Source organism: Equus caballus, chromosome 7 (assembly GCF_041296265.1).
Source record: "Equus caballus isolate H_3958 breed thoroughbred chromosome 7, TB-T2T, whole genome shotgun sequence".
NCBI lineage: Eukaryota > Metazoa > Chordata > Mammalia > Perissodactyla > Equidae > Equus > Equus caballus.
The window spans coordinates 19,369,681-19,396,482 of NC_091690.1; the positions used below are offsets into that span (position 1 = coordinate 19,369,681).

The following is a 26,802-nucleotide window of genomic DNA, read 5'->3' on the forward strand; positions in this document are numbered from 1 at the left end:
CTTCACTCAAGTACTGATTTTAATCTTATGCTAAGGTACCAGCTTTCCATTTGTCATTTCAACACCAGTAAGAGAATGAAATCTGACTTAATTGCAGAATACTGACATTTTGGCAGATGCAAATGCTTCCTACTCCCCCAGTTTTACATGGAAGAGAATCCAATGTCTTGTGCCTCACAAAATTCCACAACTGAGGTGACTTCTTCCCACTTAAGAGGCAGACATTTTGCCATTTCAAAAGGCCACTAAACTTTTATGTCAAGTCCAAATTAGGTCCTTTATTGATTAATTTCCTAGTAAAAATTATAGAATCATATTTTAGCAAAGAGAGGAAGATGGGAACACATTCAGATTTCTCTACCACAAATTCAGCCTCCTGGAAATAAAGATAGATAGCACATTATGGTAAAAAATTAAAAGGCAGGAGATTACTTATAATTTTTTTAATTGTATAAATAAAGGATCCTTTGGGAAGAGATGTTGTAGAAGTACTTATATGGTATATAGGCATACTGCCACGTACGACGGTAGTATTAGTTAGGGTTCTTCAGTTGTAAGCAATAGATAGCAACTCTCGCTAACTTAAGCCAAAGGGATGTCTTAGGAGGATGTGAGATTCTCAGAAAGAATGGAAGGCTAGAAAGCAGAAACTGAAACAATGGAACTACATACAAAGAACAGTATGACCAAGGAGCCTTGCTGGGGTGGGATGGAAATCCAGCTCCTTTCATCGTCATCGTCCTTCTGTTCAAGATTTAAATTCCAGGCAGAGAAGAGCAGACCGACCTAGCCTGTGTCATTACCTAGTCCTTGAGGAGGAGTAAACAGGACCCCAGATTACAATCACAGCAGATAATATCCTTTGGGGAAGAGATAATTCCTAAAAAGGAAATAATGTTTCTTTTTAAAAAAAAGAAAGAAAGAGAGAGAGAAAGAAAGAAAAAGGGAGGGATAGAAGGAAGGGAGGGAGGAAGGAAGGAAGCAAGCAAGCAAGCAAGCAAGCAAGGAAGCTGAACAGCCAAATAACTTTAACTGTTTAATAGCTTATGTCACTCTTCTCAATTAGTACTAGTGCACACATTCAGTAAAATTGTGATGACTTCTATCTCTTGAAGCTAATCAGCCTTCAGGGGAAGGCGTACAACACAAATAAGGAGAAGACTCTTCGTAGTATTGGATCAGTTCTTTGAGAGCGAAGTAGATAAATCAGAGTATCTTTTGAGGAGGGGACCAAGATGGTGAGAGAACCATCCTGATAAAACCATATGATAAAAATCATATGAAGAACTGTTGAAGGAATTAGGAATATTTAATCAGGAGAAAAAGGTCTCAGGAGGAATAGGTTAGCTGCCATCACATATTTGTCATGTGTTGATGATCTTAGAGTCACTATCTTCCCAAGGATTAGATTTGGAAACAATGGAGTTCAAAACCAAGCAGTGGATTCAGAATAAACGAGGGGAGATTGGGTCAACCTTCACCGGAAGTCAAATGCTAAAAGAATTCCTATTGTAAAGAAACAGAACAAGGAAAAAGTTAGAGCTGGGGTTAGGAAATTATATAAAAAGAGAATTGAGCTTGATATAATAATAGTAACAAAAATACTGGGGTTTTTTAGCACATACTATCTACTAGGCACTATGTTCTACTCCTTAAATATCACTACATCTCAAACTTTCAAACCCTAGGATCCTTAATGACAGAAGGAATAGAATGCTTACCTTCAGATCCCAGGTGGTAAGACAAAAAGAATCCACGCCAGTGGTAAGATTGTTGGGGCTTCTCACGTTTTCCATTAAAAGCCCACAGGACTTTTTATTCTGCTTCATAAAACATCAGAGTTTAAATTTAAAAACTAATATTTTTTTATTACCAACAACTTAATTTCAAACACTGTCCTGTATGTATCTTGTGGCTTGTTTGGCGGCCTCTTAGAGTATCATGCATAACTCTGTGGGTACACATACGATAGTTTCTGAAGGACAGTCAAATATTTAGAAAGAAGACGTTTTTAAAAAATATTTAGAACTGTCTGAAAATGGAATGGACTATCTAAGGAAACTTGTACATAGACAGGGTGACCTCTGGGCCATCAAGGGTGAGTTCAAAGCTCATGAACAAAAGTAGAGCCCTTCAGAACCCTCACACACAGCTGGTGGGAATGCAAACTGGTGCAGCCACTATGGAAAACACTATGGAGATTCCTCAAAAAACTAAAAATAGAACTACCATATGACCCAGCTATCCCGCTACTGGGTATCTACCCAAACAATTTGAAATCAACAATGCAAAATAACATGTGCACTCCTACGTTCGCTGCAGCACTATTCACAATAGCTAAGACATGGAAACAATCTAAGTGCCCATCGACTGATGATTGGATAAAGAAAATGTGGTATATATATACAATGGAATACTACTCAGTCATAAAAAAGACAAATTCATCCCATTTGCAATAACGGGAAAGGAGCTGGAGGGAATTATGCTAAGCAAAATAAGCCAGACTGAGAAAGACAAACACCAGATGATTTCACTCATATGTGGAATATGAACAAACACATGGACAAAGAAAACAGTTCGGTGGTTACCAGGGGAAGAGGGGTGGGGGATGGGCACAGGGGGTGAAGGGGAGCACTTATGTGGTGACAGTCAAGAAATAATGTACAACTGAAATCTCACAATGATGTAAACTATTGTGAAATCAATAAAAAAAATTAAATAAATAAACTACAGCCCTTCAATCCACTCCTTCAATTCATCCATCAGAGGCACTTCCACCTCCTAGCCTTCAGAATTATCCCAACACCTGAAGCTCCAAGCACAGTGACCAGCATAGGGGAAAAAGCAGCGAAAGGTCCAAGACCCACAGACCCTTTAAAGAGGCTACAAAGTAGACAACCCAACACATAGGAGGAAATAACTATTTTGCTACTGAATTGCATATGTCCCATGTCCCAGTTCTCCTATTCTTATGGTGATGTACTTTTACTAGTGAGCCAGCGCAAATAGAGAATTTATGAAATTATTCAGAGAGTTTAGACCCGGAGGGAATCTTAAGATCAAGTGAGTCTAGTCTTCCTTATTTTACAGTTGAGAAAGCTGAATATCTATGAAGTGGAGTGGCTTGCCCAAGGTTGCACAGGTTTAGGCGCAGAGCTGGGCCTTTTTATTCCCAATTGGATGCTCTTTTTGTAATGACAGGATGTGTTATGACGGAAGGAGAAGCTTTAAAACGGTACACTCAGGCACAGCCAATTTCCTAGCTTGTGACCTTGGGCGAGTTGCTTATCCATTCTGAGCCCCAGTTTTCTCATCTATACAACAGGAATAATACCCACTTCAGAGGATTTGAAGAGGGAATGTTCACAAAGCAGTTAGCACAGGGCCCAGCGTATGGAGGTTGCCTCCAAAAATACTTCTGTTCCCCAATTTCTAGCCTTTCTCATTTGGTTGTTTCCCAAGTCCTCCTGCTGACACTGCTCCCATGGTTTGAATAAGAAGAATGGACTTTCCTCTCCTTTTTCCAAATCTCACAATTAAGAGGAAGACACAGAGAGACAGAGAAATGGGGCCAACGCAGTGAAATACTAACAGTTGGGAAATCTAAGCGAGGGGGATCTCAGAGTTCTTTGTACTTGACTTGCAAATTTGAAATCATTTCAAAATAAATTATTTCTTAACAGAAAGGTAAAACCCATACCACCACATGTTGTTTTTCTTCCATTCGAAAGTCCTGTTTTATAACAACTGGACTAAGGTTTTTAACATCAAATGAATCTTAAAATACATCTTGTTAAGTGTGCCTTTCCAATCCCTCTGTTGTAGAGGAAGTTAGGTTTGTGATTCCTCTTTCATTTGTTGAACACATGGAACAAAGAGGAACTGTGCGCGGGCCTAGGGCACAGGCTGGAGCTCAAAAGTGCCTTGGTTTGAATGATAAATGTATGGTCACCCCACATTAACCACCAATTAAGAAGAGGTCATATGCTTAATTGGAAAAGTCCCAACATAGGGGAAAGTAATTGAGAGTCTTTTGTGTCCAAAATAGTACAAATAGATTCCAACTGAGAAGAAAGTCAAATTTGTTTTCCTTTCACAGTGATTTATGGTGTTTTTTCTTTTTTTTTTTTAATGATTTGGAAGCTATCTCCACCAACAACTGAATCAGATACATATCCTTCATCTGATAAAGCACCAAGATCCTGGTCAACAATAGGTTTGGTAAGCAGAGATTGGTCCCTACATACATTATTTTTAACTTTATGAAAAGCTTTCCATGTTTTGACATTTAAATAATCTGTGGGCAGTCTCTACAAGGGAAAAGGGAAACACTAATGATATTATCCTAGCAAGGATCTTCTCAGATCAAAATTAACATATAAAGTAGGAATGCTAGGATAGACCCAAGGCAACTTCCCCTCCCTCAAACTTCAGCATATAATTCATTCATTCACTCACTCACTTATTTAGTAAGTATTTATTGAGTTCTTCTAATTACCAGTTATGCTGGAAGCTGGGGTTGTATAATGAATAAACTAGATGAGGCCCCTGCTCTCACTGAGTTTAATAACCTGATGGGGAAGGCAGTCATGAACAAGTGGTTATCATAAACACAGTAAGTTCTCTGGCAGGGTGCTGTGGGGGAACACACAAGAGGGGTACTCAGCTCAGTTTAGTGGGACAAGGGCGCTTCCCAGAGGAAGTTATCTCTAGGCTGAGACCTGACGTTCAAGTCAGAATTGACCAGGCCAGTTAAGCAGAATGTTTCCCAGGCAAAAGGAACAGGTGTAATTATCTGGAAGTTAGAAATTCTAAGCAGCTGGAGTGTTGAGTGCAGGAAGTTTGGGATAAGGAAGAAAAATAAGACGCAATGCAAACCAAACTACACACACTTGCTATCCTCCAAGAGCTTATGTGGAGGGGAGGGTTCCTTTGCAACGTGGCTCATACGCAGCTTCCTTTGGGTTTTTTCTGTGCTTTCTGACATACAGTCTTTCCTCTTGAGATAAGACTGCCTGGGTAAAGTTGACTTTGAGCAAAGCTGTTTTGTAGGTGTAGCTTTTCTTTGGTGCCTTTCTCCCTCCACTATTGAAGTCCATTTCTTTAGTTCTGATATAATAGAAATAATTAACATTCGTGGAATACTCTGTATGTGCCCAGCACTCTCTCAAGTACCTTACAAATGTTACTTAACTAACTCTCAAAGATAACCCCAAGAGATTGGGGCCGGCCTGGTGGCACAGCAGTTAAGTTTGCATGTTCCGCTTTGGCGGCCAGAGGTTCAGTGGTTCGGATCCCAGGTGCCGACCTACGCACTGCTTATCAAGCCATGCTGTAGCAGGCGTCCCACATATAAAGTAGAGGAAGATGGGCAGGGACGTTAGCTCAGGGCCAGTCTTCCTCAGCAAAAAGAGGAGGATTGGCAGCAGATGTTAGCTCAGGGCTAATCTTCCTCAAAAATAAGAAGAAGAAGAAGAAGAACACTAAGAGGTATTATTAATATCCTTATTTTACAAACAAAGAAACTTGGGCTTACATACTTTAGCTGGCTAACTTTTCCAAGGTCACGGTACTCATAAATGGCAGCGTTGATGTTAGAATCCAGTTCTGTACGAGTCCAAAGCTCACCTTCCTAATCATCCTGGTACCCAACCTCAAGATACCTAGTTAGTATCCCATTCCCTGCAGAGCCTTCCTCTCAGGTATCTATCAGCTAGTAAATTAAATGAGGTCATTATGGGCCTGGCACATAGGAGATATGCAAAATGCTGGTGGTTAACTGAAGTATTAACTGATAGAGTTAGTTACATTAACTGTGATTTTTAAATGGAGAATTCTTTAAGACTGCAAATACCTTCAAGGCCCAGAACAGTGAAACTATTCTGATGGAAAGATGATTGGCATTGATATATGCAATGGTAACCATGGCACTCCCTTCAATCACACCTTGGAAACGACTACAGTAGTCTCCCCTTATTGGTGGGGGATGCGTTCCAAGACCCCTAGTGGATGCCTGAAACCATGAATAGCACTGAACCCTATATATACTGTGGTTTTTCCTATACATACATACCTATGATAAAGTTTAATTTATAAATTAGGCACAGTAAGAGATTAACAACAATTAATAATAAAGTAGAACTATAACAATATACTGTAATAAAAGTTATGTGAATGTGGTCTCTCTTTCTCTCAAAATATCTTATTGTACTGTACTCACCCTTCTTCTTGTGATGACGTGAGATCATACGATGCATATGTCATGAGATGAAGCGAGGTGAATGATGTAGATATTGTGACAAAGCATTATTTTCAGACCTGGTTGATCACAAGTAACTGAAACCAAGGAGAGTGAAACCTCAGATAAGGGGGACAACCATCTTCCTTCTTGTTGCTACACTTCCTTTTGAGTGATGATTTTGAGGTCTTAACAGAAACCGACACCACCACCACTTTCTTCCCTTATGAATCAGGGTGTTAAACAGGAGGGCAAAATTAGGCCCTTTCCCAAACTGCAGCTATGATAGCAGCTAGAGAAGTAGGAATTTCCAACCCCAGTCAGAAGGGAAATTTGGAACACTGTCATGCCATAAGTGTTCTGCCTTCTCTGTAATCCATGGAGTTTGTCTATCGTTTTAGATAAACAACTTGACTAGCTGTGTGATCTTGGGAAATAATACTTCACGTTTGGAGCCAAATTTTCTTCTTCTATTAGAAAAAATAGGCTCAACAAAAATGATCTCTAGAGATCATTCCAGGTCAATAACTCTAAGAAACCAGCTGTAACTAAGACTTTTCTTAGAAGTGTCAGTATATGCATCCAGATATAGTATAAAGTTGAAAGGAACCTGAAGGATCATCTAATCTAACCCTGCAAGGCTGCCTCACTTATCTTTACTTTCCTTATGCCTAGCATAAGAAATACTCAAATGTTTGCTCTTATTGAGCCACACCTAATCTGGTGCACAAATCCTCTCCAACGTTATCTCTGATACGTGGCCATTGGCCAATACATAGACTACATACCTCAAAGGCCAAGATCACTACTTCTGGAGACAGCCCATTTCTTTTTCAGGCATGTATAACTGCTGTTCACTTGTCTTTATGCTGAGCCAAAATACACTCTCTGTAATTGTACTCATCAGAGAAAAACACTTTAGGCCACATGAGAAGTGGGTAGGCAAAGGACAAGGCTACATGGGATTTAACAAGCCATAGAGTGACAGAGCCCTTAAAGGTCTTCTTTGAGCTTCCTTCTCATCACATATGTAAAAATAGTCTATGTGAGGAAAGAAGACAAAAATACTGACCTTGTGAACAGAAGAAAATGGAGTGAAAGTAAAGTAGGCCTCCCTGTGAACAGGAACAGTGTTCATGCTTTTTTATAAATAAAGGATAAGTGGGGCCAAGGTCCCAACTATAAATGACCCAAGGGTTCTTCTAATAATGAAAGAGAGAATGTGAAAAACTCAAATGAATCACTGTCTTGATTCAGGCTACAAGGCAGACACGACAGTGAAAAATGTGTCCTGGGATTAAGGGTCGTGCCTGTTAAGACAAGTGTGGAGTCATTTCAAACACAGCTTCCCTGTGCTCTGATGAAAAGCCTCACGGGTCATTCTCTACAGGGAGCTTCCCATTCACTGCCTCCTGCTCTGGGAACAGGAGCAGAGGCCATGTCTGAAAAGATAAGCTGTAAGTAAAGTACAATATAGAGTGGCCACCTGCCAAGGGTCAAGGGTTGGGGTTTAGGGGCATTATCTTATTGATCTCTTTTGTCCTGTGAGGGCATGAAATATTTCTGGTTGTACACAAAGAATGCAGTTTTGTGGAAGGAAGAAAGCAATGCTTCATCTCTGATTGGCAGCAAACTTGAGCAAGTCCCTTAACCTCTTTGTAGGGTAGTGTGCTTGTCTCTGACCAAAAGGTGGAGGGATGCAACACAGGCCTTCTATTGGAGTCTTGCATTTATTCATATTATTTTCTCTATCATGGATGCTCTGTTCCCCAAATTCTGAGAAGGGAAAAATGTAACCTTTCCTACCAAAGTCATTTCCCCAGCAAATGGCCATGGCAATGGGCAACATTGTTGAGTGCCTGGAACCCCACATTTGCTGCAGTCCCCCTCTGGGGTCTTTCATTGTTCTCAGCTGAAACCTGGCCCAGAACTACAGAGGGAGGGAGTTGGTTTCAGAGATTATGAGTCACTCATGAGACCTGTTACCAACTTCCCCTCCCAGGTACTTTTGGGGCTTCCTAAACAAATCCAAAACCATGACCAATTTTCTCCACATTTTAGGTTGACTTCACTGGACCTGATATGAGCTCTGAAAAAGAGTTCCCAGGGGCCTTAAAACCAAAGAATAGATCAGTGTACCACGGGGTCTAAAAGTGGCCACTGAATAAGCCACTTAGCTTGTTGGCGTCAGAGGATGGGCAGATAGTTTGTAGCCAACCATCCTAAATCTCAGATCTAATTCTTTTTTGAAGTCTCTAAATAGATTTTTTTCTTTATTTCTGATATATTTGGACCTCTTGATTTTTTAAAAAAGTAGCATAAATTAAAGAGTTTGTAGCAATCCACTGATCCTGGCCTTTTGCTTTGTTTTGTTATGATATTTTGCTGTGATAAGAACACTTAGCATGAGATCTACCCTCCTAACAAATTTGTAACTGTTCAATACGGTATTGTTGACTACAGGTACAATGCTGTACAGCAGATCTCTAGAACTTACCCATCTTGCTTAACTGAAACTTCATGCCCAATTATTAACAACTCCCCTTTCCCCCCTCCCCTCAGTCTCTGGCAACTGTCATTCCACTCTTTGATTCTACGACTTTGACTACTTTAGGTACCTCATATAATTGGGATCATGTAGTATTTGTGTTTCTATGACTGGCTTATTTCACTTAGCATAATCTCCTCAAGATTTTCCTTTTTTTTTTGGAATTTCCTTCTTTTTTAAGACTGAATAGTATTCCACAGCCTTATTCCATGATACGTACCACATTTTCTTTATCTATTCATTTGTTGATGGACGTTTAGGCTGTTTTCACATCTTGGCCATTGTGAATAGTGCTGTAATGAACACAGGAGGGCTAATATCTCTTCGAGATCCTGATTTTAATTCTTTTGGATAAATACCCGTAAGTGGGATTGCTGGATCATATGGTAGTTCTATTTATAATTTTTTGAGGAACTTCCATACTGTTTTCCATAGTGGCTGCACCATTTTGCATTCCTATCAATAGTGTGCAAAACTTCTAATTTCTCCACAACCTTGCCAACACTTGTTATCTTTTGTTTTTTGTTAATAGCTGTCCAGACAGACATGAGGTGATATCTCATTGTGGTTTTGACTTGAATTTCCCTGACAATTAGTGACCTTGAACATTTTTCATATACCTGTGGTCATTTGTATGTCTTCTTTGGAGAAATGTCTATTCAAGTCTTTAGCCCATTTTTTAATCAGATTATTTCAAATCTAATATTTTCTATGACACCTTTCTTAATTTCACTTGTGCCAGCAAGGACCGAAAGTAATACTTGAGTGAAACAAAGCAACTAATTGGTTTGTGGCCAATGACCCTATCTTCTCCCCATCCTTCTTGATGTGATTCACTCAGGAAATATCAAAAGGACTGGCCATTCCCACCAGCCCAGATGGCCCGTGGGTGGACCATGGATGGATGATCCATGGGACTCTGGTGCCTTCTGGATTGATAACTCTAGGCAGAATGGATACATAGCTGTTCATCTGTCACTAAAAATTGGCTGAGCTATTGGTAATAGTAGCAAAGCATTTTAGTTTTTATAAATCTATTTTGACCGTGGTCAAATCTTCCCAACTATTTTAGGCCTTAGGATTGCATTCAGAGCCAGAGGGAATGGACAAACTATGTTCATAGGCTGCTTTCCAACTTTATACCCTACAATTTTGTGAATGTGACTATGGTAAGTATAAAAAAAAATTGTCTTCCTGCAATACAGAAGGCTTCAGAAATGAATCATTTCTTTCCTTTCTTCATTGTTATTCACATTAGTTTTTGTATATCATGTGATACAGAGTTCAGTCTCATTACTAGAAGAAATATCAATGAAAACTCACTGATTGCTCTAAGGGTATACATGTCAGTAAGCATGTATTAATTATAGTAACTAAAAACAATTCATTCCTTGTGACTTTCATGAATTATATTAATTATGTATTGTTTAATTTTTCTGATTTTCCAAATAAATTCAGGCATGTACTATACCACTAAAGTTAATTAATAATGCATTATCTAATTCCATTAAAGTCACTGTTATTCATCATTCCTGGTCAAGTATTCCAAAGGCCCTAAAGTATCACAAAGTTTACCCTAAAAAGAGTTATTTTTTTCCATTTTTGTGTATAATTTTCACACTAATCCACACATCAACTGTTTTTTCTAGTTACTTTTACATTCATTCTCTCTTCTCTGATCCATGTTTCATGTTGTGCTTTTCTGTTCCTTTTCCAATAATCTTATCTTTTCTTTGTTTCTATAGTTTCAACTCCCTTCCATTCATCAGCATTTTCATGTTCTTCCTCACTTACATCTGCTGTGATAGTTTTTGTGTTCCCCGGCTTCAATGCACAGCTTCCCTTCCATTTTCCTCCCTCCCTCATAGTTCTCCATTATCTGTGAGCGTCTTTGTCCATTGTGCTGCTGGTCAGACGCTGCACAGGCTTTGAGCAGGCCATGAGGAGTCGGCATTCTGGCCACAGCTAACGATCTAACAGCTCTGTAAGCTGCAGGCAATTGTCACATTCAAGGAGGAAAGAGAAGCACAGAGAAAACACTCAGCCACAACATTTTCAGTAATGACAGTGTTCTAGAAATGTAATAGGGACTAACTGGTGTTCAAATTGGCTTACCTCATTCAACAAACAGATCTTGTGGTCAGGCTCCCAGAGTGGGTGCTGAAGGCCGTTTCCCTTCCACTTAAGTTTGGGTTTTGTTTATGTTGTGTTGTTTTGTTTCTGTTTGTTTCTTTATCAAGAAAGCAATTTCACTTCTTTGTGCTTTGCTTTGCCTGCCTGCCTCCCCGAGGGATTATCTGGTGCTTATTTAATCTCCCACAGTGGAGACAATGGTTTATCCCTGCCTGGTGGCACCACCTGGAGGGAGTGTGCCAGGAGACATGGGGGTCACAAACACAGCAGCACCAGCATGACCTCCTGGGCCTTTCCCAAGCAGCCTTATCCTATCAGTCAACATGGATTTCTGAGCACTTGATAGTTCTCTGTTAAATTTTGAAGATACATGGATTTATTAAATGTGTTCACTGCCCTCCAAGAGGCAGCAATTTAGGTGGGGCAAGGAGATTAATGCAAACCAAAGAGATAAAGTAACCAAGCAAGACCACGTGTGACTACATCAGGGAAATAGATTGTAAGACCAGCTGGGGTTGAAAAAGGCAAAATCAGGGTCAACTAGGAAAAACAGGGAAAGCCTCAGGCTTTGAGCTGGGCCTAGGGCGGAGCATTAGATAGAGAGCCCAGAAGGTCAGGAGGATTCTAGGCCACAATTCTGACATCACATGACATGTTGGGATGCCCCAGGTCTTGGTCCTTGGACCTTTTTTCTTCTCCATTTATATTCTTCTCCACGGCTTTAATACTATCTAATCTAATAAGCTAATGATTCTCAATGACTCAAGCCAGGATCTCCCTATTCAAGACTTGTGTTATTTACTTGATATTTACAATTAGTTGTCTAAGAAACTTTTCCAAGTTAACATGACCAAAACAGAATTCTCTTTTACTTTTCCAAGATCCACTCTCCCTCAAACTCTTTCCTATCTAATTAAATGGGACCACCAGTCACCAGTTAATTAGACCAAGAATCTGGGGGTCGTTCTTGATTCTTCTCCTTCCCTTAGGCCATATCCAATTAGTTAAGTTCTGCTGTTCAGTTCAAAAGCATATCACACATCCTACCAGTCCCTACCATCACTGTTGCTGTAACCCTAATCCAAGCTGCCATCCTCTCTTCTAGACTGCATGATAACCTCCCCCAGGTCAGCCTGCCTCCGCCATTATCCACACACAGACCATTTGTCACACAGAGTGATCACAAAGTGATCTTTCTAAGGTGAAAATTAGGGCATTTGCTCTCTGGCTAAAAGTCCTCAAAATGGCTTTCTATTCCAGTGGAATAAAATCCAGCTCCTTACCACGGCCCTGAATGATCTGACCCCGCCTCCTTCTCTGACCTCATCTCTCACCATTCACACTGGTCTTTCAATCCTTTAAACCTCCTAAACTAAGTCTAGCCTCGGCCTTTGCACCAGCTGTTGCCTCCATCTGGAAAGCTCTTTCCCCTAATCTTTGTGGGACTTCCTTCTCTGTTCAGTCTGTTCAATCGAAATGTCTCCTGGACAAAAAAGTTTCCTGACTGCTCTAGCTAAAAAAACTCTCCCTACCCTTCCTCGCTCTCTATCCAATTGCTGTGTTATATTTTCTTCACAGGATGTATCTGCAATTATACTATGTATTTACTTGCTTTTGAGTTATCTGTCACCTCCACTGCGTGTAAGCTCTCTGAATGCAGATGATCTGTCCACTGCACTGTTTCTCCAGTGCTTAGAATGATGCTAGCAAGTTCTCAGTAAATGATTGTTCAGTGAAGGAAGCTGATGTGGAATGTGGCCCTAGATGGGTGAGGGAGAAATTCAATCTGAATGAGGATTCACAAGGTTGGCATGGGGCCGGAACTCAGGGACGAGGTAGAGATTACGAGACGCATCCTCTGCATGGACGCTGACACTGTCTTCTCAAGCAGGCAATTTGGATTTTGGATTCTGGAGAAGCCCTCATAGAGAAGGAATGAAATCAAAGTGCATACTGATGCGGGGTCGGTGAGCCGAGGAGTCGAAAGAAAGATTTCTTAGACTCTTAAGATCTGGCAGTAGCGCTCTTTTATTTAGAGAATAGTGTGGAAGAGCATGGGGACAGGACCCATGGGCAGTCAGAGCTTCTGCTGCCGCCACTTCTGCTGCCCCCGTTGGCATGGGGACGGAGCCCATGGGCAGGCAGAGCCGCTGCTGCTGCCCCCGCTGGCATGGGGACAGGACCCACGGGCAGTCAGAGCTCCTGCTGCTGCCCCCGCTGGCATGGGGACAGGACCCATGGGCAGGCAGAGCTCCTGCTGCTGCCCCGAGTTGAGGGTTAGGGCTAAATTTAAGGCATAGGTATGTGAGTCATCTCTTTACGAAGACAAAGGAGAGAACATGAAAAAAAGTTAAAATGGTATCAGTGCAGGTGGGGTCTGGTCGTTGGGTGATCCCATGACTTTTAGACAAGAATCAAATCGGATCAAGTAAAGGTCAGAAGCCACCACCCTAAATCAGTTACATGAGATTGCCAGACAGCAACCAACTTAAGTTCTTGCCTTCCACATTAAGAGCTTCTAGAGATAAGACCATTCCCCCTTCTTCCTGGCACGGAGAGGGAGGCATCTTCACAGATAGAGGTTTCCCTTAGAAATGTAAATGTTTCCCAGCAAAGGGGCAAACAAATCCCACTCCTTGGAGCCTGAATCTCATCTGTAGTTTTAAAACTAACCAGCCTAAAAATCCTCATCATAAGCCATTTTAAAATTAAGCAGCCTAAAAATCCTCATCACATACCACTAGCATTTCTCTACATACTGAGAGCACAAGACAGGCTACCACATTGGCAAGTCATTCTTTCCACCAATTTGGCAAGAAGGTGATTAGAGTCTAAAGCAGAAGGACTCCATTCTTTGAGCACCTACTATGCACCAGCTCTCTTCCTAAGCACTTTCACTCATTATCTTATTTTGTCCTCATATGTACACTGTAAATAGGTATTATTATTATTCCCTTTTTATAGATCAGAAAGATCAAGGTTCAAAGGTTATACAATGCTTAAGGTCACAGAGCTGCTAATTGGCAGAGAAAGAATTCAAACACAGAACTGCTTGATGCCAAAGCTAGCAGTCCTCCCAGCCTGCCACACTTCCCAAGGGAGGAAACTGCCCCAATATTGATTCAAGAGCTGGCTCATGAGTATCCGAGTGGAAAAGGAAGGCATTCTGGTCACAGTGCCACCCAGGGGGCCGTGGGCACTTAGGCAGGAGCAGGCTGCTCTTCTTTTGGGCTGTTACTTCAGCAATAAGCAGTGAAGGAGGAGGAGGAGGCTGCGGGGCACTCACATGAGGTCTATAAAATGAGCTTCCCACTCCCCCCGGAACGCAGCTTGAACCAAACAGATGATGTGGCAGAAATGAGGTTTGAGAGAGACAGCTAGGAGCAGCGAATGGAGGAATGGTGTGAATTTCACTATTGCATGTGTCACCCAGGACGCTATGGTCCTGACTCCTCATCCTAGATCTGTCCCCCCTAAACCCTCTTCTGTCAGTGTGTACCTCTCCTTTGTAGCACTTGGTGCAGTTATAATTTCTAATTTTCTGTGGACTCTTACATAGCTAAGGACCTTGTCTATTTATTCATCATGATAAGATCATGTACTGCATCACATCCCATCGAAAGGTACATAATGTCTGGTAGTTCTAAGCACAGTGACGCTAAATTTGCTCACTGGGTTGAGGTAGTGACAGTCAGATCTCTCCATTGTGAGGTACATTTCTCCTTGTGTGATTAAAAAAAGTAATTAATTAATTATTTTTTTAAATCTGTAGAGTGACATTTTGGCAGCAGTCGTTTGTAACCTAGGCTGCTCATTAGAAATCGCCTGGGAGCTTCTGAATATCTTGATGCCCGGAACCTACTCCAGAACAGTTCCATCAGAATCCCTAGTGGTTGGCTATAGGCATCAATCGTTTTCAAAGCCCCTCAGTGATTCCAGTGAGGAGCTGACCTTGAGAACCACTGATCTAATGCTTTAGCAACCACCGATGATCTTTGCCTGATCCTTGCCTCAATTTTTTCATAAGTGGTTGAAAATTGATGATTTCCTAGTTCTATAATTCCTTCTCCCTGTATTAAAAAAGAGCTTTCCGGGACCGGCCCCATGGCGAGTGATTAAGTTCACATGCTCAGCTTCGGTGGCCCAGGGTTTCACCAGTTCGAATCCTGGGCACGGACATGGCACCGCTCATCAGGCCACGCTGAGGCAGCATCCCACATGCCACAACTAGAACGACCCACAACTAAAAATGCACAACTATGTACCGGGGGGTTTTGGGGAGAAAAAGGAAAAATTTAAAAAAATAAGAGCCTTCCCTCGTCAATGGGATTACTCGGCTATTGTGGAATACAATTCTACTGAAAAGGCAGGATAAATGCTTAATTCTTTTCTCATATACCTTCTTACTTTGGGAAACTCATTTGGTTACATAACTCAGATGTCAAACAGTCTAAAGTGAGTAAAGCCCACTGGGATTCTGAACTCTGTAACTCTCACTCAAAGAGTCCTCTTCTATATAATCTTTGGCATCCCTGTTGTGTGATTCTCTGCTGCTAATTTTCTATTTGGTCTCTACGTTAATTTCCTATGGCCACTGTAACAAACTAACACAAACTGGGAGACTTTAAACAACAGAAATTTATTTTCTCACAGTTCTGGAGTCCAGAAGTCTGAAATCAGTTTCAATGGGTTGAACTCAGGGGGTCAGAAGGGCCCTGCTGACTCCAGGTTGTAAGGGAAAATCCATTCCTGGCCTCTTCCAGCTTCTGTGGCTGCCAGCATTCCTTGGCTTATGTCCGCATCATTCCTATCTCTGCCTCTGTGGTCACATTGCCTCTTTCTCTTCTGCATGTGTAACAAATCTCCCTCTGCCTCCCTCTTATAAGGATACACATGTTTTCACTTAGAGAAAATCCAGGATAATCCAGGATAATTTCCTCATCTCAAGACACTTAATCATACCTACAAAGACCTTTGCTTTTGGTCATATAAGGTAGCATTCACAGGTTCCCAGGATTAGGAAGTGCATATCTTTTGAGGGTCCATTTTTCAACCTACCACACTCTCAGGAGAAGATAGGCCATATGGGGAGTCAGTCAAGGTGTGGCTATCCTAGTCATCATTCTTTCTCTCCTTCCTCCTAAATCTTATTAATACTGCCTCTTCTCCTATGTCCTCCAGAGATCAATCAAGCAATCTCTCTCTCTCTCCCTCCATATATACGTACAGACTCAAAGGTGCACGCTGGTCCTCAGTGCTGCTCTGTCCACCCAGCAGTCACCTAGGAGAATAATGTTCAGAATGCCCATCTCCCTGTAGGTATGAGCAACTCAGTTTCCTCAGCCTCTCCCCTTCTATCTCTCTGTCACTTCATTTCTCTTTACGGGCCAAGAGGCCTAAAAATGATCTTTTTTCCTACACATTGTTCCTGTCCACAGACTTCTGTCTCGCTTTGACTTTATACATGCTATCTTCTATTTCTCATCTTACGATAGTTAAGCCTTTTCCTTTTCCTTTCTGCCTGGGAAAGATTTGCTCCAGAGCTAATCTCTGAATGTGTCTCCTTCATAGCTTCCAGCAGGCCTTGATAAAGATAGGCGACACTGGATTTCAACAGGAACAAGAATGTGATTCCCAGATAATATCCTGCTGCCTTCTAGACCTGCACTATTTTCTGCGGGACAATTTAACCTTGCCCGTCAGGAACTTGGCTAGGCTCATCAGATCTCAATTCATTCCACACTCTTTTCCCCTGCTTGAGTTCTCAAATGGCTCTATTTAACATCAATATTTCTTTCTGTGTTCATGGCAGGTGGTAATTCATCTGTAAATGTTCATTTGGCCTTGAATGTCTTTCACAGTATTCTGATACTATCAGAGGAAGGCACAGTGCAGTACAGAGGCACACACCAACATGCCAGAAAACGATTACATCCTTATGTTGGGCATCTTTTCCAAGAAGCTTCACACCGGGTTCTTAAAAAATCCTTTGCTTTCCAGTTTCCTAGGGAGGTAGATGAGTGTCCTCGCATTTTATGAGGGAACTTGTAAATATCAAGTTGGGACTTGATATTTAACTGTAGTAATCAAGGTATTAAATTATAGGAACATTATTTTTTTACTTCTATTCTTTTATAATAACTAAAACCCTTCCTGTCAGGTCAAATGAAGCTTATTTTTCATTAACACCTTACCAAGTCAATATCACTACCGTGTAATTCTCTGCCGCTGGACCTCAATTATTTAGAAAACTTGGAAAATGGAATATGTAGATAATTTAATTTTCTGGTGACTCAAAAGAAAAGTCATTTTTATTCCCAATTTTTATTATTAAATATCTTTCTAAAATGTGAGTCCATGTTCCAGTCTTAGTGAGCACAGAATAGTAGTCATGATTTACTCTATTTCTACATGTTTAGGACCTTACAATATTGTGGGGTGAATATTCTTAAGAGTAATTATAACTAGAGCAAAAGTTCTTAATCTGGGTTCATGATTGAGCTTCACAGTTTATGGACTGTCTGAAATTTTATGCAAAATATTGCACATTTTTCTGTAGGGAAATTGGCCATAATTTTCATCAAATTTTCAAAGCAGCTATAATGAAAATAGACTACTTCTTTAGAATATGCAATGTCTGTAGACCATGATACTATCTATGTAACGTTTTTAAAACTGCAAAAAAGAAAAACTTACCTAGTTCTTGTTCACGGATCCACATAAATGTAGTAAAAGTATAAATCCTGCTTTGGGTTGATAAACACCAAATTCAGAACAGTGCTCACCTCCGTGTCGTAGTCTGCTTGGGTTGCTATAACAAAATGCCATAAACTGGGTGGCTTAAACAACACAAATTTTTCTTCTCGCAGCTCTGGGAGCTGGGAGTCCAAGGCTGAGGTTCTGGCTGGTGAAGTTCCTCTTCCCGGCTTGCAGACAGTCACCTCCTCAGCATCCTCACATGGCAGAGAAAGAGCTCTGATGTCTCTTCCTCTTTTTTTAAGATATCAGCCCCATTGGATCAGGCCCCCACCCTAATGACCTCATTTAGCCTTATTACCTCCTTATAGGCCCTATTTCCAAATACAGTCACATTGGGAGTCAGTGTTTCAACATATGACTATTGGTGGGATATAATTCAGTCCATAGCTCCTTGGGAAGGGGAGATGAAAAGGGAATAGGACTAGGGGCTCCATGGAGAGTTTTGACTCTGTAAACAGTGTTTTTCTTAAAACGATGTTTTTTTAAATGAAGTTAAGTGTGGCAAAATGTTGAGATCCAACTAACAGGATAGGGGATAGGTGAGTTTTTGTCATATAAATTCTCTATGCTTAAAATATTTTTTAAAAAGAGGAAACAAGCAAACAAAAACTTATTTAGATTTTTCTAGAATGTGAGCTCTACGTGGGCAGAAATTTCCTTCATTTTGTTCCCTGCTGTATCCCCGTAAGTATAGAACGTGCCTGGTCCAGAACTGGCATTCAATAAATGTCTGTTGAATTGAATCAATTGTATCTTTACCAAGGCTAAAATATTCAACAACCTTAAAAACCTTTAGTAATGTCCTGTTCATTTTCTAGAATTGCTTTTCATTGGTAAGTATTATAAATCCCATTAACATACAGGAATTAAAGTCATAAGTGTCAGAGTGATCATAGTAGTGAACCTGGGTGAGACACAGTATCTTACTTATCATACAATTGATGAGTCAGAAGAAGCTTGGGGTTAAATCTGACTTTTTTAATGATTCCTGCCAATTACATTCACTTCTAAGGGAATATAACTTCCCTACAGTCCTGCTAAGGACGAGTAGCCACGTTTCCTAACATAGAACATCATCACTCGCTGACTATAATGATTACATCAGGATGAGGCTACCTCATCTATTGTCTGGCCAACCATCTATGACTAGCTGAACTGTTTCAAAAAGATGAGCTGGGCCAATCAGATTCCTTTCAGGTAGAAGGAACTGAATGGAAACTGACAGACTAAGCAATTGACAGCAGAGGCAGAAACTAAAAATTAAGAACTGTCAGAAAGTAGAGAAAAGTGGAGCAATATTCATAGTGGACCAGGTAAAAGGTCAAAGTTACGTAAAAATGGGAACTCAGAGGATGCAGAGGAAGGCAAATGGTAGAGACAGGAGAATAGAACAGACCTACAGAAATAGAGATGTTGAGAGAAACGAAACCTGAGGAGACTTCCAAAAAGCCAAAAGCAGCCCAACTAAAAATCATCTGGTCAACCTCCTTACTTTATACGTGAGAAAACTGATGAGTCTGGTAATTCGCCCAAGGTCAACAGTGATGGGGAAAGGACACTTCAGTGTTTTTACCTTCATTCAGTGCTTTTCTAACTCTTATAATGTAGTAATCCAGTGGCAGAGGGGAATCAACAACTCCCAGTTTCTGAGGGTACAAGCTGCAGTGGGTTACTTTACGTGAAAAACTCCCGTTTTAGATTTATTTAAAAATTAGAGCCAATGTTGCAGTCTATTCCATAGTGTCTCAGTTTTAATATACAATAATATTTAAATGCAAGATATATATGAAAGTGCATCATATTTGATCCTGTGGTTCTATGCTCTGCCCAGCACACTGCCTATCCCCCCAATTTGAGAAGACTTCTCCACTTCAGTACAGATTCTCTTCCTTCCAGAGCACATCTGGCAGTTTCAGATGAAATTCTTTGCAGGATGAGCTCTCTTTCTTTGAGGATATCATAGAGATTCATTTGGACCAGATCAGGGAGACGGACTTTGGGTGGATTCTTGCACCCTTATGTATCGCATGCACCTAGGAGTCCCTAAAGTCTCCAGAATTCTGGGATCAACCTTCCCTTTCACAGCTGGTTTCAGCAGCTTTGTCCATCATTCCACATGCTGTGAGAAGGCCAGTGTCCTCCCCATGGTTTCCTGGGAGTGCGTATGTTCTCATTGACACCATTTGCCTCGCTGGGTTGTTCCCACTGTATTCTCAATCTGCCTGAGTTGAGCGCTAAGTGCACCCCCAAACAACACAGCTGTGTTGCTGCAAGGTCCAAAAAACAACTTACACATGCGTATGAGACACCTTCATTCTTCAATGTTCCTGGATCCCCTCTGGATCTTCTTCATATCTTATCCCTGCTGCTCGCACTTGCTCCTGGAGCGCTCGCCCCTTCACTGGGAAGCTGCCTATGCAAATCCCTCTCACTTTCTTAGCCAGAGCAGTTCAGATATCTGGACAGGGCCTGATGCGTCCACAGAGCAGAGTGAGCAAGGAAGGAGTAGCAGCAGAGAAGGTGGGAAAGGGAAAGGGGACCAGATCCTGATGGTGTAGAAGCTTCTAGCAGATGATGTAGACTCTGGCTTTTACTCTGAGTGAAATGGAGCCATTTTTGGGTTTTGAGCCAGAGAAGTGACATGGCCTGACTTTGGTTTTTAAAGTCTTCTGCCTGAACACGCCAGGAGGGTGTCCATGTGGAGGGGCAACCTGGCACAGGATGTCAGAGCCCAAGCAGGAGAGAGAGGTATTCCAGGCAGGGGCAGCCTGGGGAGGGGAGGCAGAGCCACAAGCAAGAGAGAAGGATGTCTGTGTCGGGGAGGGGTTTCCACACACACACCAAGAATCAGTATTCCTTGTAAAAATGCCTGATTCCAAGGAAAGTATAAGATAAGCCTGGAACATCTTGTGCCAAAAAACAAGAAAAATGTTCAAAGAATGATGAGGACTTGGCAAAAGGATATAGACACCAGCCTGAAAGTACTCCCCCTCACCAAATTAGGACAATCTGAGCATCAAAATAAATTACGGGGGCCAACCTGGTGCTGCAGGGGTTAAGTTCACATGCTCAGCTTCAGCACCCGGGGGGTTCAGCAGCCAGGGGACCTACACGTTGCTTATCAAGCCATAATCAAGCCATGCTGTGGCAGGGGTACCACATATAAAATAGAGGAAGAAGGGCACAGATGTTAGCTCAGGGCTAATCTTCCTCAAAATAAATAAATAATAAAATAAAAATAAACTATGATAGTAATATGTAAAGTAGGAATAAAATAGTAAAATGAAGGAAATTATGTAAAATTAAAATAAGTTAAAGATTAAATAAAATAGGAAATTCTGAGTCCATACACATATAAAAAATACATAGATAAATTGTATGATGAGGAATGGGGATATTTATACAGTTTCCAAGTAGCTTTATGCAAAATGCTTAATTACAAAAGGGAAAATAGTAAATTTACAATGGAGAAGACTAGCCAACACCAAGTGATCAAATTGATACTCATCAGTAATAGAACAAGTTGAAGTTGTGCAGCACCAGATAAGCTACAAAGAGAAAAACACAGCTCACTTCTGTAATATTCCCGCCAAAACAGCATCATCTTAATCCATTTTATGAGGAAACATAAGACAGATTTATCTTGGGAACTGTTTTACAAAAGAACTGGTCTGTGTTTTTCAAAAACATCAACATCTTGAAAGTCAAGGAAAGATTAAGGAACTGTTGCAAATTGAAGATGTCTAAAGAGACATGACATCTAAGTGCGATGCAGATATAAAACCAAATCCTTTGGCTATAAAACGCATTATTGGGACAAAATTGGTGAAACTTGAATGTGGTCTGAGGATTAAGTAATAGAGGTGTATCATTGTTAATTTCCTGATTTTCATGGCCGTGTTGTTGTCACATAGGATAACGTTCTTGTTTAAGGAAGTACATGCTAAGGTGGTCAGGGGGAGGGGAGTGATGAGGCATTAGGTCAGCAGTTGATGCTTAAACGGCTCAGGAAAAATATGTTCCTTACACTGAACTTGCAACCTTTCTGTAACTTTGTGATAGGTTCAAAGTAAAACAACATTAATAAACGTAAAAGAATACTCAAGGCTGCAGCGTTGAGACCTTTAGAAGGCTATTACAGCTGTCCAGGTGAGAGATGATGGCAGTTTAAAACAGAAGGTGGCTCTCAGAGGGGTGAGTAGGGGTCAGGTCGGGATATAAAGCATATTGAAGATTCTGTATGATCTCCTGCTACATTAGATAAGGAATATGAGAGAGAGAGGTGCATTTAAGGATTGCAGTGTTTTGGGCCTGAGAACTGGAAAGATGGAGTTAACCTCAGCTGAGACAGAGAAGGCTACAAGGAAAGTGGATTTGAGGCAGGGAATGGAAGGGAAGATCAGGAGTTCAGTTTTGAACGTGCTGAGTTTGATACAACTCTTGGACATCCAAGTGGAGATGTCAAGTAGGCGTTTGAAATACGAATCTGCAGTTTAGGAGAGAAGGGTTTGGGGTGAGATATAAATTGGGAGCAGTCAACATATAGATGTTATTTAACTCTTGGAACCAGATGAGGTCACCAAGGGTATAACTATTGTCTGTCTGTAGGGCTCACTTCCATGAGCAGTCCGGGATAGGTTGCAGAGAGACCAAGAAAAGACCTGGAGACAGTGAACGAGACATAAGGGTTGATTGGGTCTTACTTATGGAGAATGTCCAGTGGCGGCCAGCTGGATGGAGTTACCACTAGCATGAGCAGAGAGAGGGTTGCTTATATAGGCAGGAGAACAAAGGCTACGTGCTTGCCAAGAGAGACTGTCCTTGCATGGCCAGCGCTCCGAGGATCAGTAGGTCATGTGAAACGGCTCTGTGTTCCCTCAAGACGTGATGTTCTTTGAGAGAAACAGTTACAAAACCAGATGGTTGGCGTCTTGCCCAGAAGGGGGTCAGAAGGACACACGGTTGTTATCGGGCACATAGGCTAGTGCTGGACAAACGCGACCTTACAGCTATAGACAGAGGAAAGAAGAGGACCATATCCAAGGATCCAAATTTATGCACATAATCCCCCAAACATTTATTACTTTAAAAAGACAATGCAGCAGCTTTATTCAAAATTGCCAAAACATGGAAGAAATCAAGATGTCCTTCAGTAGGTGAGTTGATAATAAACTGTGGTATGTCCAGACAATGGAATATTATTTTGTACTCAAACAAGGGAATTATCAAGCCATGAAAAGACATGGAGGAAACTTAAATGCATATTACTAAGTAAAAGAAGCCAATCTGAAAAGGCTACATACTGTATGATTCCAACTATATGACATTCTGGAAAACACAAAACTATGGAGACAGTTAAAAAGAGCAGGGGTTGCCAGGAGTAGAGGGGATGAGGGGGAGAAGGGATAAATAAGTGGAGCATAGGTGACTTTTAGGGCAGTGAAACTACTCTGTGTAATACTATAATGGTGGATACATGTCATTATGTATTTGCCCTAATCCATAGAATGTACAAGACCAAGAGTGAACCCTAATGTAAGCTATGGACTTTGGACTTATGATGTGTCAATATAGGTTCATCAGTTGGAACAAATGTATTACTCTCATGGGAGATGTTGATAATGAGTGAGGCTGTATGTGTCTGGGGTCAGTGGGTATATGGGAACTCCCTACTTTCTGCTCAATTTTGCTGTAAAACTAATAGTACTCTAAAAAAATAAAATCTTTCAAAAAATGAATATTGGGGCCAGCCTGGTGGCGCAGCAGTTAAGTGCGCATGTTCTGCTTCTGCAGCCTGGGGTTCGCGGGTTCGGATCCCGGGTGCGCACATGGCACGGTTTGGCAAGCCATTTTGTGGTAGGCATCCCACATATGAAGTATAGGAAGATGGGCACAGATGTTAGTTCAGGGCCAGTCTTCTTCAGCAAAAAGAGGAAGATTGGCAGCAGATGTTAGCTCAGGGTTAATCTTCCTAAGGAAAAAAAAAGAAGAAGAATATTATAAAAGAGAAGTATTCTCTTTTATTTACCAAGTAAAAATTTTAGTTCTGATAAACTAAACAATATTCTACCAAGAATACTTATCTCCTAAAGATATCCAGAGAAAAAGAGAGGGAAATTAGTTATGCTGAATATAGCACTTTCTTCAAAATTAAATCCTCCATCTTTTTAAAATGTCATTTGTTTAAAATAAGATAACCAATGTCTTGTATTGGCCTGAACTGTCCTGGATTTTACCTTCTGGTCCCAAATGGCTCCCTGTCTTGGATTCTAACCCAGCTCATGTCTTATGGACCCTACCAAAAGCTATGTAATTCTAGGACACAAATGTCAATCTCATCTTATGATTGGGAATCTGAAGTCAGAAACAGAGAAGAAGTAAGGGAATATTTTTACACATTTTCACACAGTAGACAACAGGAGACATAGTAGAATATAGTAGACATGTAATCAATATTTGTTAAGAAAACATAGTAGACATACTTGAAATTAATTCAAAGATTTAAAGAAGGAATGTGTTTATTAATTTGTAAAGTGATTGAAATGCTCAGCTTATACTCAATGCTTCTTTTCTTATTAAGTTTTGCTCTTGGAGGTTGTACTCCTCTTAACCTACTTAATCTCTTGCCTAAGAGGACATCTTGCCTTGGATATTTATTGAAAATTTAAACATCTTAAACATCCTTAAACCTATTCTGCTTCCCCATTTCTGCATCACTGTCAATAACGTCATCATTCTGTTCGTAAGTCATGGTGTGTGTGGAGCCTCATGTGCCCTAACAGTGTAGCAAAGAGTTTAACTCCGAGTTAAACTCAACAGACCCTTGAGCTATAGACGACAAAGTCATGACCTTAACCAACAAAGACTTTGCTCCCCAAACAGTTCAACCTACGGCATAATTCACAGGAAGTCCCAAGCCATTAGTTAAAATGCAGAATTTCAGAGCCTTTGAGGGAGATGATAACATCACATTCACTTTCAAAAAGAAATCTTGATAATTACTCCTGACTTCAGCCTGTCCTCTGTCCCTTTACTCTCTCAGCATCTCCACTCAGGCCAGAGTTTGTCCATCACCTGCCTGCCTACCTCATGCTCGTTTTCAGCTGTCACAATTTCCACACCATGTTTTGCCCACTCAGTCTTTCTGCACTGGCAAAGAAGAAGACAAATTAGAATCCAAGGCAAAATGCACTGAACAGAATAAGGAGACATTTCATACTGGTAAAAGGTGAAATCCAAACTATGAAACTCTTGGAAGAAAACAAAGGAGAAATCTTCATGACATATTTGCAAATCATATCTGAAAAAGAATTAATATCTAGAATATATAAAGAACTCCTACAACTCAAAAACAAACAACTTGATTAAAAAATGGTCAAAGGACTTGAATAGACATTTCTCATAAAAAGTTGTACAAATGACAATAAACACATGAGAAGATGTTCAACAATACTAATCATTAGGGAAGTGGAAATCGAAGCCACAGTGAGATACCACTTTATACCAATTAGGATGGCTAGTATTTAAAACACACACACACATACAGAAAATCACAAGTTTTGGCAAGGATTTTGAGATATTGGAACCTGTGCATTGCTGGATTGCTGGTGTGAATGTAAAATGGTGTAGCTGCAATGGAAAACAGTATGATGGTTCCTCAAAAAGTTAAACATAGAGTTACCGTATGATCCAGTAATTTCACATCAGAGGGTATGCCCAAAAGAATTGAAAACAGAAATTTTAAGAGATATTTTGCACCCTTGTTCACAGCAGTATTATTTACAATAGGTAAAAGGTGGAAGCAACCCGAGTGTCCATTGACAAATGAATGGATAAACAAAATGTGGCATATACATTCAGTCGAGTATTATTCAGTCTTAAAAAGGAATGAAATTCTGGCATGATACAAAGTGGATGAAGCTTGAGGATATTTATGCTGTGTGCAATAAGCTGATCACAAAAGGGCAAATACTGTCTGATTCCACTTATATAGGCACCTAGAGTAGTCAAATCCATAGAGACAGAAAGTAGAATGACGGTTGCCAGGGGCTGAGTAAGGTGCAGGATGAGGAGTTAGTGTTTAAAGGGTCCAGAGATTCTGTTTGGGATGATAAAAAAGTTCTGGAGATGGATGGCAGTGATGATTGTACAACAGTGTGAGTGCACTTAATGCCACACAACAGGACCCTTAAAAATGATTAACATGGTAGATTTTATGTTATGTGTATTTAACCACAATTTTAAAGAGGTATACTCCAACTTGAAGACACAATGAAAAACTCACCGGTCATAAATTTTTATTATTCCCAAACGCAAATTAAAATATATAAAACAAAGTTATCAAAAGTACAAGGAGGCAAAGTCCTAGACCACATAATAAAGCAAGAAAAAAAGATAAAAGGCGTTAGTATTGGGAAGGAAGAGCGGAGCTGTTGTTTTTTACAGACAGCATGGTTATGTACACAGAAAACCCCACTGAATCTAAAAAAAAAAAAAAAAAAAAAAAACCTAGAATTAATAAGTAAACTTAGCAGGATTGGACCATATAGAAAGTCAATGTTGTCCTATCTGCCACAGGCCAACAATTCGAAAATACAACCTTTGTAAAATACCACTTAAAATAGCATCAAATCTCTAGAAATACATCTAACAACAAATAAGGAAAATCTTTAACTGAAAATTGCAAAACACTGCTAAGGAAAATTAACGGAATTCTAAATAAATGTTTATAGATTCAAAGAAAATATTACTAAGATGTCCATTATTTCCAACTTAATTTATAGATTTAATACCATCTCTATGCAAATTCCAGCCAGGATTTTTTAGAAATTGACAAAATCATTCTAAAATTTATATTGAAATGCAAAGGAAGTAAAATAGTCAAAACAATCTTGAGAAATTACTTCCTGATTTAACGACTATAAAGCTACAATAAGTCAAGACAGTGTAGCATGGGTATAAGGATAGACAATTAAATCAGTGGAACAGAATAGAGACTTGACAAATATTGTATGTTGCACATATATAAGCATATCTGTTAGAGTTGGACAAATACTGTATGATTCCACTTATATGAAGTAACTAGAGTAGTCAAATTCATAAAGAAAGAAAGTAGAAAGACGGT

The 26,802-nt window shown here is 40.4% G+C and overlaps 1 long non-coding RNA gene across 1 annotated transcript in view; it reads right to left on the reverse strand.

Moving 5' to 3' along the window:
- The window catches only part of LOC138924969 (uncharacterized), a 28,628-nt gene extending 10,732 nt beyond the window's left edge, over positions 1-17,896 (reverse strand). The window contains exons 1-3 of the long non-coding RNA XR_011440456.1: positions 17,616-17,896; positions 6,221-6,336; positions 1,722-1,820 (exon numbers count right to left, since the gene is read on the reverse strand). This is a non-coding gene — a long non-coding RNA (uncharacterized lncRNA). The remainder of the gene's footprint in view (positions 1-1,721; positions 1,821-6,220; positions 6,337-17,615) is intronic.
- Positions 17,897-26,802: the final 8,906 nt, after the last annotated feature.